General features: G+C 42.8%; 1 long non-coding RNA gene across 1 annotated transcript; it reads left to right on the top strand.

The window, feature by feature from the left end:
* The first annotated feature begins 1,365 nt into the window (after positions 1 to 1,365).
* LOC148426041 (uncharacterized) lies at positions 1,366 to 2,206 on the top strand. The gene is made up of 3 exons (XR_015865016.1): positions 1,366 to 1,453; positions 1,882 to 1,966; positions 2,081 to 2,206. It is a non-coding gene; the product is annotated as an uncharacterized LOC148426041 (long non-coding RNA).
* The last annotated feature ends 12,531 nt before the right edge of the window (positions 2,207 to 14,737 follow it).

Genomic DNA, 14,737 nt, shown 5'->3' with positions numbered 1-14,737 from the left:
GAACGTTAAAATCCCCCCACCCCCGTTTGAGAACGTCTGTTTTGTCCATGTAGGTCAGGGCTCTCGCCGGCGGTTTAGCCCAGCGGAGCCGCATAAGCCCGGCCCATCTCCATCCAGGTCAAGGTTTCCCGCAGGGGTCAGAGCGCCGTTGCTATGGCGCCATTGAGGAATCACCCGGGGAATAACCTGCGGTGCATTACGCCAAACATTTCTATTACATACACACACACTGGCCTTTATTGGCCTAAAACACCATCAGAGGTGTCGGGCCGCGTGCAAATTGCTCGGCGCCACAAAAAGCTCCCGCCACGTGGCGGCGGTCGGCCTTCCACTTGATTCCGCTGTCCGCAGGTGTTTCCTCTCACCTCCTTGATTGGATGGAGGCGCCCAAATCAGCGCGCTATTGAAACGTGTCATCTAAAGCTGATAGACACTATAGGACCCGCCGGGACCGCCGTTATGGTTTGTAGAACCCGCAGGGTATGGCGCTTCTCGCTGATGGCGTCCCATGCCGCCGCCGCCGCTGCTTATTGACCCGCCTCATTGAAAAATGTCATGTACGGGCGTGATGTCGTGTTACGGTGTGCGGGAGGACAACCTCCGATGACTTCGTTATTCCACCCCCTAAGCTGGTTTTTGCAGAAACGTAAACTGACGGAAGCTGATGGAGAAAAGTACTCCAAGTTTGGAGGGGATTTGGATAAGTGGGCTCTTGATTTTCAATGATGCATTCACTGCCATGGGAGAGTATTCTCTTCACTTACATTTTTTCATTGGAGATGGGTCTGATGCTGCTCCGCTGTGAATTTTAAACTTGGAAATAACATTGTTGATGCACAGGCACCAGTAGATGGCAGCAAAGCGGCGTTAATTAATTTTTAACCCACCCCTCCTAAAAAAAAAAAAAAAATAGCCATTGCCTCTTGACTATTTATAGCCGTGCTTTTCAATTTCTAGTTTTTTTTAGTTTTTAATTATTCCACCTCCCTAACAGTGCCAAGCGTTATCAGAAAAGGAAAACTCTAGAAGGCATTTTCACTCATCTTTCATGGCCAACATATATATTTATGTAAATATGGGTGCTATCGTTAAAGACTCATTTCCATTCCTTACTTTGAATTGCATATAGGTAATGCCTATGGTATATGTGTGGAAACACTGCCATCCAGTGGTCACAGTTGTCACTACAGTGCTCAATTGACTTCTATTAGGTAAGCAATAATCAAGTGTGTAAACTCCTCTCCATAAAAACGTATTTAACCAGAATTGTATTATTTATTATTCCTATTACTATTTTAAAAGACGAGAATTCTCGTCCATGGCACTGAAAGAGCTAAGCATGCTGGTCATTTTGCAGAAACAACCTCCCAGAAGCTACTGGAGAAAATTGGTTCAAGTTTGGAAGAGATTTGGAAGAGTGGGCTCGTTTTTTTTCAACAAAGCAATTTGAAGGGTAAGTTACCCCCTAAAATCATTCACTGCCGCTGGGGTGTATTCTCGTTAATTACATTTTTTCAATGCATACATATATAGAGTCACAGTCAATTTTTTTCAAAAGTAAAAATTACAGTTGAGTCTATGTCTTTTTTCAGGTCTAAAGATGCAGCCACACTATTTTTTTTAGATATTTTTCGTACATAAATAGTATATGGCCATTAAAGTTTCTCAATTTTTTACCACAAAAAAATATATAATTGGTCTGTCACATTTGTGATCGTTGTTTTATTTCATAATTGCTACTACTGCTAATACTATTATTGCTTTTATATTTATTTGAAAAATTATTGTTCCAATACAAACGTTTCACCCAACGCCACACCGCCACAAAAATCAAACATTTTTGAGATTTTGATTCCAGTCTATTACATCTATCCGCCACAGGGGGCGTTAAAGAGGCGGCTGCCTCCGCATTGGGCCTTCCATTCAAAACAGCAGCTCACGCGGCGCGTAGCAGGAAGCACGCTAGGTATGTGACGTCACAATCAGTCAGAAGTTAAACTTTTCCTCATGCGCACTCACCTTTTCCCTCCCCCTCCTCCCCGCATCCCCTCTCACTCTTCTTTGGCTTTCTCCTCCTCAGCACCACAGCCAGCGGGTCGCCATGGCAACCGCTGAGAGAGATTGAGGATGAGGGATGGGGAAAGAATGGAAGACGAGGAGGGAGGCGGAGGGGGGGTTATAAAAGGATGGCGACTTACCACTTGCCCCCCCACCTTTTTTTCTACACCCCCTCGCTTTATTGCTGAGCCCCCTATCCCATCCGCATCAAGACCCCCCCGCACCCCCACCCCTCCCTCCATCCCATGTACCCCATCATCCTCTCCATCCCCAGTGTTGTCCAGACAAGCTGGCTGGCTTGCGTGGCGTGGCGTGGCGTGGATGGAGACGTTCGCCGATGGAAGCACTGGTACTCTTTTCATTATTAGGATTATCATTTAAAAAGTCGTTTCATACACGAATCCGGTCCGCTTCAACGTTTTTTATTTCCTCTTGTGTGTTATATTGATTCAAAAATGGGCGCGCACCTGCGTAGTAGTATACCCCCCCTCCCAAAAAAAAAAAAAAAAAATCCAAGCCTCGCTCTTTACCTGCCACGTGACAGTTGCAGGTACGCGATTTTGCACGCGGCGCATCCTCTTCTCGCGTGATCGATATTTGGTCCCAGTTGAAAGTTGCACTACTTGCCGGTGGCGTCCGCGTTTGCGAGAGGGAAATCGATGGACACACCGACTTGATTATGGGAAAATCAATTAAAAGGAGGCGGCACATCCTGCATGCCGGGGCCTTGTATATAAAGAGGCCGGCCGAGCCCCTCTCTCTCCCCGGCAGAGGAGAGCGGGCCGGGCCGGGCCGGAGACCTCCGAGAGCCGCCGGTGCCTGGAGAGCTCCGGGCCCGGAGATGCCGGCCCGGGAGCCGGCTATAGGCTCCGCCCTCGCCGGTCCTCCGGATGGATGAGTCGCACGATGCGATGCTTTTGTGTCCCGTCCGATAGCAAGTGCTGATAGAGGACGAGTATTGATTTTATTTTCATTTTACTGTCCGACATTTTCATTCACAATACAGGGAAGTCTCATTTGCATATTTTTGTTCAAAGTTGTGGTGTGTGTGTGTGTGTGTGTGTGTTTGGGGAAAGGCGTGAGTTGAATATCTGAAAGGAAGAAAATTCTGCCATGTTAACCTAAAAATACTCACTTTTGATATATTCATAAACAAATTAGCTTTTCTAAAAGTGGAACACGGCTCACTTAGTCGAGTCTCCTTTGCATCCGTCGTAAACTTCGACTAACTGTCGTGCATGTGTGCGAGCAGTTTTTTTTTTTTTCTTGTCTTTAGTCACGACGAGATTTGATCACTGGCTGCGAAGAAAAAACAAAAACGACCTCTCGATGGACACGTCATTATCTACATTTGCAACAACGAGCTCTCTCTCAACAATTCTGCATTCATATTTATTTGAATACGGTGCATATTAATATACATTTTGTTTATTTAATAACACCAATTTGATCTTGATTTTGCTTTTGGAGTGGAACGGATCGTAGAGTTTACAGGTGTACCCAATTATGTATTTTTTAGCTCGATCATCATCAGCACCTTGAAACATTGTTTGCATTATAAGTATTGTTGAAACTAAGAATATTATGAAAGTTAAACCGTGGTTGTTTTTTTGTAAAAATTTCAAATACAAAATCCATAAAACATTGAGAAACATCACCATAATGGAGGCTATATGCCCGTGCACATTTAATAATTTAATAATCCACATCCAATCTAAAATGTAACTATTCAAATCGATTATGATGTACAACATTTTTATGTTAGTATAATTATTCAATCCAAGTTTTTTTTTCGGATTGTTCTACCTTCTCTATTTTAGTACGTTTGCATAAAAAATCAAATGGATAGAAAAAAAAAATCAATTGAACGATTTTGCTCGTCGTCCCAAATAAGCAATGACAATTTAAACGGATTCATTTTAAGCTTTTGCAATGACTAAATATGTACACTTAAGTTCGCATGAACATTTAGCGTCATTCAATTTGATTGATTTTGACATTTTTGGGGTTGAAATTCTGCTGCACAACTATTTGCTACATTTAATAATTTAAAGTACTGCAAATGCTAATCTATTAAAATACACGTATAGCATTTTAATATGATGTATTTTTTAATTCACTTTTGCGTGTAAATGAAAGAAATTGAAAGTTAAGATATTGCATATTATCCGTATACTGTGCGAAATGAACGACAACGAAAAGAGTTTCGCATTTTTCACTTATGTTGGCTAAATATCGTCTTTTCTTTTTGTCCAGTGGAAGCTTTGCATCAGCTTATTAGAATTGTTGAAAAACATTTGAAATACTCGACGAGGTGATGTCAATTGCACATGCACCAAACCACACGTTATGTTCAAATAGCTCGGTTTAAAAAAAAACAAAAAAAAAAACACGTAAATAATGCTGAGTGTACATATTTGACACCTTATCTCACGCAAGCACACACACACTCACAAAATGCAATTATCTCCAGCTTTATAAACGCTTTTCCAACGTTGCATTAATAATAATAAATAAATAAATAAAACCACTTAGCTGACTTGCGCACACTTTTATTTTTTGAAACACAATATGAAGCAAGAAAATGAATCAATTTTCAGTGCACGGCGACCCCCCACCTCCCAAATATCCCCTCGCTCCTCTCTCCGGCCCCGCTGCACAATGCGGTAATGACCTGCAGGGTTCAAAGGTCGCTCGGCCAGTTTCTCAATTAATGCGAGAGATTGCCAGTGCACCTTGTCTGGTTTCGCGCGCGTGCGCGTGTGCGCGTGCTTCCAGAGCCGGCCCATGCAGCAGTGAGCGACAGAATTCACTCGTGGCCTAAGATGGCACAAACACGACTCGCAAAATGTGATGATTGCGTCATGTTTCTGCAGTTCCATGACGTCATAAAAATGACGGCACTAATCGAGTGTTTTCTACCTAATAAAGTGCGTGTGTGTCCCTTTGTGCACACCCGCATGGAAGTAAAAACGAGCTACTTGAACGTAATAGTTGATTGTGGGACAAAAAAAATTACAACTAAAGGCCTCCCCTTTAACAAACATCTCATATAGTTAGACTTCAAAAAAAAGATGTTACATCCATATGCATTCATATGGAAATGGGAAATTTGCTCTTCTAAAACTGCATGGGCACAATTTAAATGCCTCCCCTTTAATAAACTCCTTTAACTACAAGATTCTTATTACTAGATGCTGTTGAGTACCTTCTAAAGTGGCATCTGTGTGTGTGTGTGTGTGTGTGTGTGTGTGTGTGTGTGTTGTGTGTGTGTGTGTGTGTGTGTTCTTCTGAAATGAGTTCCGGTAAATGCCCCTCCCCTCCCTTTTTTTGGACACACTTGCATTTGCATGGTGGGACACAAAAAAAAACGTTATTCTGAAAATGCAACTGAAGACCTCCCCTTTAATAAACACCTCATAGGCAGACTTAAAAAGTAGGTTTATGGAAACAGGGAATGCATGTTGCAATTTAAATGCCTCCCCTCTAATAAACTCCTTTAACTAGAAGATTCCTAGTACTAGATGCTGTTGAGTACATAAATCCCTCCTGGTTACTCTATATATTTTGATACAGAACAAAACAAAACAAAACAGTTGCACAACTTAAAGACCTCCCCTCCAATAAATACATTAAGGCTCATGGACCCCTGATATATGCAATTGAGTCAATGAGTGCCTCATGGCCACTATGAACAGAAACAATGTCAATTATATTCAACGTGTTTAATGTGAAATTCAAACACCTACTCTTTAAAAAATACCCTCATTTAAATACCGACCCTTTAATAAATACTTTAAGGCTAACAAAAATCAAATTTGTTTCATTCTAAAGTGGAGTAAATAAATACATGCAAGTTACTATTTGGAATATGTACTATTGTGGTTCCCAAACTGTATTTTCACGATTTAAAAGCCTCGCCTTTCATAAACACCTTAAGGCTAACAAAAATGAAAATTTAATACATTCTGAAGTGGAGTACTGTACGTGCAAGTCACTGTTTGGAATATGTACTATTTTTAATCCTTAATTGTATTTTCACCTTCTAAAAGCCCCCCCTTTAATAAACACATATTAACTATAAGAATCCCTTGTGATTGATTCAACAAATGCCTCCTGTGGCAACATTTTTATCATTTAATAAAACCTGAAAAAAAGCATTTGCACAACTTAAAGACCTCCCCTCTAATCAACACTTTTCCTGGTATCATGCAACTGAGTAGATTAGTGCTGAGTAACAATAAACACGGTATATTACTCAACATGTTTACTGCACAGTTAATTCCTCCTTCTTGGAAAAAAAAATGTGTGCAAGGCATGTATAAAATTAAAAAAAAAAAAATCCCACAATTTAAAGCCTCCCTTTAACCCTTGTGACCTCTCTGGCAGAAAAGAGTTGGAGAAATTTATAGTATTTGACACTGGTGTAGAAATTCATTTACATTTAAAAGCCTCGCCCCCAAAAACATAACTAATGGCTGATGGATAATTAGCCTTGTGTGGCCCCCTAATATATACTCTATAGTATTCATAATTTTCAAAACCTCCCCCCAAATAAACACATTTTATGCTAATAGATACTCCAGTAGTTTCCTTCTGGCTTCTATGAGAAAACCCTTGAAACGTCATTTAATGTTGTTATAAAATTGCACAAAAATAAATGCCTCCCCCCCAATAGACACATGCTGCCCTCCGCTGCTACGATACGAGGAAATAAGCTGGATGTATTTTGTGTGTGTGCGTGCGCCAAACATGTGCCGGCTATTGAACAGAGTCAACAGTCAATTTCCCATCATGACCTTATTGATTAGTTGATAAACGGCGCCGGGATCAATGGCTGGCGAAGATGGCCGAATGCCAGTGTGCGGCAAAATGGCGGCGGCGGCGGTCAAGCCTGCCGGCCGGCTGATAAATGGAGCCAAAACGGCCCCGCCGCGCGACCATTACGGGAGAGTGTCTGTCGCCTTTGTGCTGGGAATACATCAAGGCCTGGGGGGGGTCAGAGGTCGGCCTTCATCCCAGACGGATGACCCCGCGGACGGGACCACCTTTTGGGGGTCCGCACGCCGTCGCGGGAGGGGGGGGAGGGACGTCCCGACAAATTTCAGCATTTTGTCCATCTTCCGACTGTTAATTATCCGGTCTTTTTTTTTTCTTTCGCTGATGCGTCCACGCAAACCAAATAAACCGAGTACGAGTATTTTTTTTCTCACTCAAAATCAGCCGAGACCCGATGCATGTATTCATTTGAGCGATCATCCCGTGAGTTGAGGTGTGTCGAAAGTGATTTTTCTTTCTGCTCTCCCCCGCTATTTTTTTTCCCCCTCGCAATCAAAATCACGATCATCCGACGTATGAGAGATTATCCTGAGCGATCATCCTGTGAGGTGGAACGCGTTAAAAGTCACAACTTAAAATAAGGCTGGTATCGGTACCAATACTTGGTATCAGTATTTGCCCATCCATTCAATCCCAAAGACGTATTTTTACGTTAAACATCTTGGCGGGCCGTAAATGGCCCGCGGGCCGTATGTTTGACACCCTTATTTTATTACCTAAGACACTTGAAAAAAAATATAAATTAGTAGCTGGGATTGAATGTTTGTCTGCACAATGAAAGGTGAAAATACGTGTTTGGGATTGACTGTGATTATTATGATTATGATTATGATTATTATTATTGATGGATGGGCAAGTATTGATGGAAATGAGCAAAAATATGTCTTTGGGAATGAATGAGCCATTTAGATTCAAAGTAGTTGTTATTTATCGGTAAGAATTGAGCAGCTTCTTCAATATTTATGCAAATAGTAGCCGCCAGTTTTGGTTTTTGTTTTTTTTTCTCAGTAATATCATAAAAGGTGAACATTTTTGGAGACTTGATGGGAGTGACTCAGCAGCATGGCGCCCCTCAAAGTTATTGATCAAGCCAAGCTGCTTCTGTCTTATCCTTTTTTTTTCTTCTTTTTTTTAACCGAGTGTCCTTTTTTGGTGTCGATGGCCGGCAGCGCGTCAACTCTTAATTCCGGCTGCTGTTCGAGTTCTCCGAACAAGACAATTGCAGGAACATTTTAGCCAGCCGCCACCATCACCGAAGAGTCTCGCCCTCGGGCGGGTGGGGGAGGGGGGGGGGGGGGGGGGGGGGGGTAGATGACTGCGGTGACGGCCGTGCGCCTGCGGGGGGCAGCAAAGAGCAGCGTCTTGCACGTCTTGTCTTTTCGTCTTCACTTGACTTGTTGAGTTTTGTGTCTTGGACGCTGCTCACTTCTCAGAGTTAATCCTCGTTCTTTATGGACCACACTTCCTGCTTAATCCCAAATCACTTCCTCCTCCTCCTCCTTTTTTTTTCTTCCTTCACCTCCTATACAGACTGTATCGCTTGTGAACACACCAGCTCTCAGCCTAACCTCTTTACACCTCATTTTCTACGCCGCCATCTTTTTTCCCCTCCTCTCGTCATATTTATTTTGTTTCAACTCAGCATGTAAAAAATATATATATGATTTTATTCAATAATAGGCCTAATTCATAATAATTATAAACGACAACAATAAAAAAACAATACTAATAAACTAATCCCAGATAAAATAAGAAAAGTAACTCTGATGCAAGTATATTCTGAGACCCATTTAGAACAATTTCATTCATTCGTGCGCTAAAAACATGGGGCATCATTGAGAAGGCCAGAGTGTCCTCGACTGAGGACACAGGGACTTAACGAGATTGCGCCAATGAGTCAAAAGATAGAGCCCAAAAACAAATGTCCACTGCAGTGGACACAGATCACCAGGACCTCATAATAATTGAAAGTGATCATTTTTCTTTGAGTCTTTTCATCTTTATGAAATTAGAATTTTTTCTTTTAATGTACTATTTTAGTTTTTTTTGGTTTTAGGTTGTCCAAAATATTTTGGGTCTTATTGTATATATAAATATGTATGTGTGTGTATATATATATATATATATATATATATATATATATATATATATATATATATATATATATATATATATATATATATATATATATATATATATATTATATATTATATTACACAATCATCCTTTTGCTCATACATGTGCAACTACCAATGGTGGGAGTAGATAATAAAAATACCACATGTGGAAACAAAATAAACTCTATATTTACATTTGAAAAAAATAAATACATGGCTTTTAAAAAGTCCGATATGCTCTAGATCATCCATCATCCGTTCATTTATGTCTACTGCAGTGGACATTTGAATTAAGTCGCTATCTTTTGACTCATTGGCGCTATTCTACTAAGTCCTAGCGTCCTCAGCAGAGGACACCCTGGCCTTTCCAATCACGCCTCATGTGTTTGGCTGGAACGCAATCAAATCCGCTGTCCTGCTGGAACAAAATGGACAAAGCAGTGGACACAAATGAAGGGACTTGATCGTGTATTTTATTACTTGAAAATGTACATTCCCGTTTTATAACGACTGAGAGGACTCAATTAATAGATAGATAAATAGAAGAATAAAAAGAAGGATTTTATTTGGAGTGAAAATGTTGTTTTTTCCAGGGCATGCAGTAATGTGTTCCTAAGTGCTTGGCGCAGTGTCATTTGTCACAAGCGCAGCGTTTCCATCCATCCCCTTTGCACCTGCTGCTTATTTCTTTCCCCTCTTCCCTTTTCCGTCCAAAACAAGCTCACATGCTTTGCTTGCGTGCGTCTGTACGCGTGCGTTTTTTTGGTCATTGCAGCCATTTTGTGGGACGCGATCAATTTTCCCTGATTTTCCGCCCGTCATTGTGAGCTACCACCGATGCCACATGGCTGCGCCTTTATTTTTTTTTTTCTTCCGAGTGGCTTAAGGAGGAATATGATTTAGACTTTTTCTTCCCTCCTTCATATTTTTTTTTTAATCAATTCTCTTGTTCATTCCAGCGGCGGTGAAACTTTCTCGGTTGTAGCGTCAGATCGGGGCTCTAATTTCAGCCGCCCGCTATTATTCTTGATATCAAGCCAGCTGCAAAATAGGATCTGTTTTCCTAATCTGCCAATAGTGGTGTGGCCTTGAAAGACTTCATTTCGGCTGAGCCGTGAAAGGCTCAAAAAAAGAAGGGGGGGGGGGGGGGGGGCATCAATATGGCTGAGCGGGATAAGAGGGAGAGAGGCGTATTTCCAGGCTGTATCACATTTGCGCCGTGTCGTCCCCATTTGCGCACATATTGGCTTTGGAGGGCCGCGAAATCGCCACGCGTCCGCCCGATAGGAAGGTTATACGGAACCGACGGCGGGCCGCAAAGTCCGCCGCTCAACTTTGGTCCGTGAGGTGCGGATTACGGGCCCGCTCGCCCAGTCCAAGCGTGACTCGCGGCGGGGGGGCCGCCGTGGAAATGAAGTGCGTGTAGCCCAGCCTGGAAAAAGCGCCTCCAAATCCACTCTTGTTTCTTGTTTTTATTTTTGGGGGTCCAGTTCCATTTCGCGGATTGGACACGCTACAATGTGCATGTAAACAAAACACATGCCCGGGACACTGCGCGCCAATTGGATTGAAAGGCTCTCGTCTATCGCACGATTTGCCGAGTGCGGTAAAGCTCGGCAAAATTTGATCACCGGGCTCAGCGAGTAAAAAACACCAGCGCCGTCGTTTCGCGTTTGCAAAGGGTTTCTACGGGGGTGGCCAAACGTTTTGACTCACAAAGCGTTCTAAAATTTGACAAAAGGCGCAGATGGATGCTTTGGACCATCTAAATCCAATCGGGTTTATTTATATAGCACCTAATCACCACAGTCTCAAAGGGCTTCACAGGTAAAAAAATAAGTCACAGATAGGCTCAAACAGAACATTCCAAATATACAACGGCATTCCCCGAAAAAAAAAAAAAAAAAACTCCCTCAATTGAGAAGGAAAAACTCCAAAACGCCATTTGGGGAAAATAAGAAACCTTCAGAAGGGACCGCAAGTAGGAGGAGCCTCACTCCAGGCTCAACAGATTGCAATCGATGCCAAGTGCTAAAAATAACACATTGTTTTCCAGTACTCTCACTATAAATAGATTGTTTTGTGAAAATTCAAACTTTAAAGTCATTTAAAAGCGAGATGCCTCACTTTTTTTCTGATTTTAAAGTGATACTTCTCACTGAGAATCTGAGAATTTAATTCAGAATTCTGACCTCCCAAAATTCTAACTTTAAAGTGAGAAATGAGTATTGCCCGGAATTCTCACTCCAAAGTAAAAATTACAACTTTAAAATCAGAGTTATAACTTTAAAGTAAGAATTCTGACTTCAAAGTCAAGGCCCAAGATTTTAGCAGAGATCAGGTTAAGTGGGGAGCTGATTTAAAAAATCAAAACACAAGTCTTCATCCGTGCCCCAAACAGAGGGCGTAGCTCAAGTCTGAAAAAAATCCCCGCAACACGGCTGCCACATTAGTCTTTTTTTTTTTTGTTTTGTTTTGTTTTTTAGCTGTGCGTCAAAGTCCCACAGAAGAAGCTTTGGGCCTCACCGATGGGATTTGAAATCTATTTGTCTATGCAGCTTTTCCTCTTTTTTCCGCTTTGTGGCTGCGCGACTGCGCGGTGTAACTGTCAGACAAAAAGACTCCCATTTCCAGGCCTTTCTTTCTTTCTTTTTTTTTTTTCGCTACACAAGGGGAGGAAATGAGGAAGAACAAACCCGACGTGTTAAAAGTCAAACATGAGAGAGAGAGAGCGGGAGAGAGAGACGATGGGACGGAGGAAACAGAGGAAGCGGAGAAAACAAGGCGGCTTTCAAAAGTGCGGGATGAAAGGCAGTCGGGCCGTTATTTTGCACGACTTATTCTCGTGTCGTGCGCCTCCTCTTAAGAAGCGGCTACGGATGATTTTATCTTCCCGCGGAAGACGCCGAGATGTCTTTTGACACGCTTTTCACTTCTCTTTTTGTTTACCTTAGAAAAATGGCGCCCGTGGCCGAGGGCAACATGCTTTTTTTTTTTTTCCCTCGTCATTGCACATTTACTACAGTAGATGGCGCTCTCATTTATTTATTTTTGGCTTCAGGCAAGTTCATGTCGGAATTACACTTCAGCCGCGTGTGGCGTGTGTGTATTGTGCATTGAATCTTCACATAGGAGCGAATGCTTCAAGATTTTTTGCCGGTTCGGAAACCAGGGGCGGAGCTACGTTTTTATCATGGGCTACGATGTAGATACAGTTTCTGTCGGGGGGGGGCTGTTATGACTGTGAAGCCCAATGATTTTAAATATGATTGTCACTTTTTGAAAAATGTCCACAAGGGGGATGGGTACCAAAAAAATGCCAGTTGTTTCCGAAAAAAAAAAACCCTCACAATCACATAAAAGACACCAAAAATGGATCCGAAAGTTACGGGCGCCTCCCTTTCAGCCATATTTGGCGAATGAAGGTAAATATAAGCAATGAATAGAAAAAGAGGGGACTAAATAGTGATGAACTAGCTACAAGTGGAATTCAAACAAGAAGCGCACAAGCCAGATGTTAGCATCGGAATGTGTGTGTGTGTGTGTGTGTGTGTATGCGTGCGCGCATGTTCAACACGTGTCATCCGTATCAATAGGTTAATAGCCCGGATGTCAGTTTCAGTGACTGGCTGATTAGTTGCGTGTTCACTAATCCACACCGGGGCGGAGAACTATTGGCTTTGTCATTGATTTTTAGCGTTGCGAGCAGGAAGAAGATAGAGAGAGGGGAGATCTATTGATTGACCCCAAATTAGCCCCCCCCCCACACACGCACGCACGCACACATTCTCAACACCACCCACCGAGCGGCCAATCAATGATGTGCTTTCCTTCCAGCCTTCAGCCGGAGAGGCCTCATTGGCTGCCAAACAACATGGCGTACGATCGGCAGGGAAAATCTGTTGCTGTGATGGAATTTCCCGATGGCTTTGAAAGCGTCGCTTATTCCCAACTATGAGTAAATCATGAGAGCCCAAGGAACTTTTTTCTTTTACATTTGGGTGCCATCGTAAAACACTGAAATATTCTCAGCAATATCAGAGATGTTGGCTAACACTTTAAATTTGTTACCCTTTTCCCCCCTTATTTCCATTTTGTTTTCATTTTTTCCCATTTTTTTGTTAGGTGTTTTTTACTATAACTTTTTTTTTCTTTTTCAGTGACAACCTTCTGAGTGAAACATTTTTATTTACATATTAGTCGTGATTTGTTTTTTAGTTTGATTACAAAAATATATAAATATTGATCATGTATTGAGGGCGGCGCAGTGAATAGCACGTCCGCCTCACAGTTCAAAGGTACCGGTTCAAATCCACTTGGCTCCGGCCTTCCTGTGTGGAGTTTGCATGTTCTCCCCGAGCCCGCGCGGGTTCTCTCCGGGCACTCCGTCTTCCTCCCACTCCCCAAAAACATGCATGGCAGGTGACTTGAACATACTAAATTGTCCTTAGGTGTGATCGGGCGCGTGATTGGTCGTTCGTCTCTTGTGTGCCCTGCGATTGGCTGGCAACCAGTTCAGGGTGTCCCCCGCCTACTGAGATAGGCGCCAGCAAGCCTGCGACCTGTGTGGGGATAATTTGCTATAGAAAATGGATGGATGGATTATGTATTTAAAATTATATCCTATATTTTTCCATTTAAATGTTCTTATTTTATATTTTGATTATGACTTTTTTTAAATGAAGGCATTTTCTTAAAACTTTCCTTACATTTTTACTTCACCCCCCTGCATGTTGTAACCCCACCCCACCCCCCCCAAAAAAAGCCTAGAATTTGGAAATGTTGAACTGGATACTATTCGTAACATTACGAAATAACAAAGACCAAATAATTGGTCAAAAATGTGCCCCGATGGCAAAGCGGGCATCAAGATTTTTCCTGCTCACGTGATCCCGGGCCAGCATCCCTCCTCCCCCTCCCTCCCCCCCGCAAGTCGGCTCCGCGGACTAAGCCGGGGAGCTTTCCCCCACTGAGCCCTTTCCTTCCCATACATCACTCCATCTCATCCCTCTCCCGCCTCCCGTATTCCTCCCCCGGGCTCGGCCTCCCCCCTCCCTCTTTGCTCTCTTTGCTGTGTCCGCGAGGTTGTTAAACATTTTTCTTGCCTCTTAATTGTTTTGACTGGTCCGATTGGCATCCCGATTAGGCCCATTGATTTCCTGGCGCTAAGTGCATTGATTTTTAAATTTCTTATTGATCCCTCGCTCTAAATCACCTGCGCGCTCACTCACAGTCTGCCGCTTTCGCCGCGCCGCTCGCACACACAATCCGCCGCCGAAGGGAAGAAGGCCGCAACCGACGGGGGGGGGGGGGGGGGGGGGGGGGGGGGGGGGGCCAAACGCTTTCATTCGTGCCGTACGCTTTTCAGCCGCTTCAAAAGCTGGCAAAAGTGCTCACCCGCCCTACTCAAGTTGAAGTACTGATACTTGAGTAGTAAAAAAAAGCAGAGGGCTAAATCATCTTGTGGGGGTGCGTCAGATTTTGACGGGTTGTCCGCTGGTGTCAGCAAATCTAATGGAATACTTTTTGACGCCGTGCAAGAAACAGTCCGTGCTTCTTTTCAAATTAAGAGCAAATCGATTGGAGCATGAAGCAACCCATGCCGATTTTTTTAGTGGGCGTATGTTAGATTTTCAGATTAAGAACAACTTGAGCGGAAAATGAATCATTGCTAAATTGTGTTGAGCGGGTGGATTAGAATTTTTACAGGGTTCCTGCAAACA

This window comes from Hippichthys cyanospilos, chromosome 3 (assembly GCF_059441005.1).
Source record: "Hippichthys cyanospilos isolate Australia breed blue-spotted pipefish chromosome 3, RoL_Hcya_1.0, whole genome shotgun sequence".
Classification (NCBI taxonomy): Eukaryota; Metazoa; Chordata; class Actinopteri; order Syngnathiformes; family Syngnathidae; genus Hippichthys; species Hippichthys cyanospilos.
The sequence above is the reverse complement of the archived record's forward strand: the minus strand, read 5'-3'. Positions and strand labels throughout refer to the sequence as shown.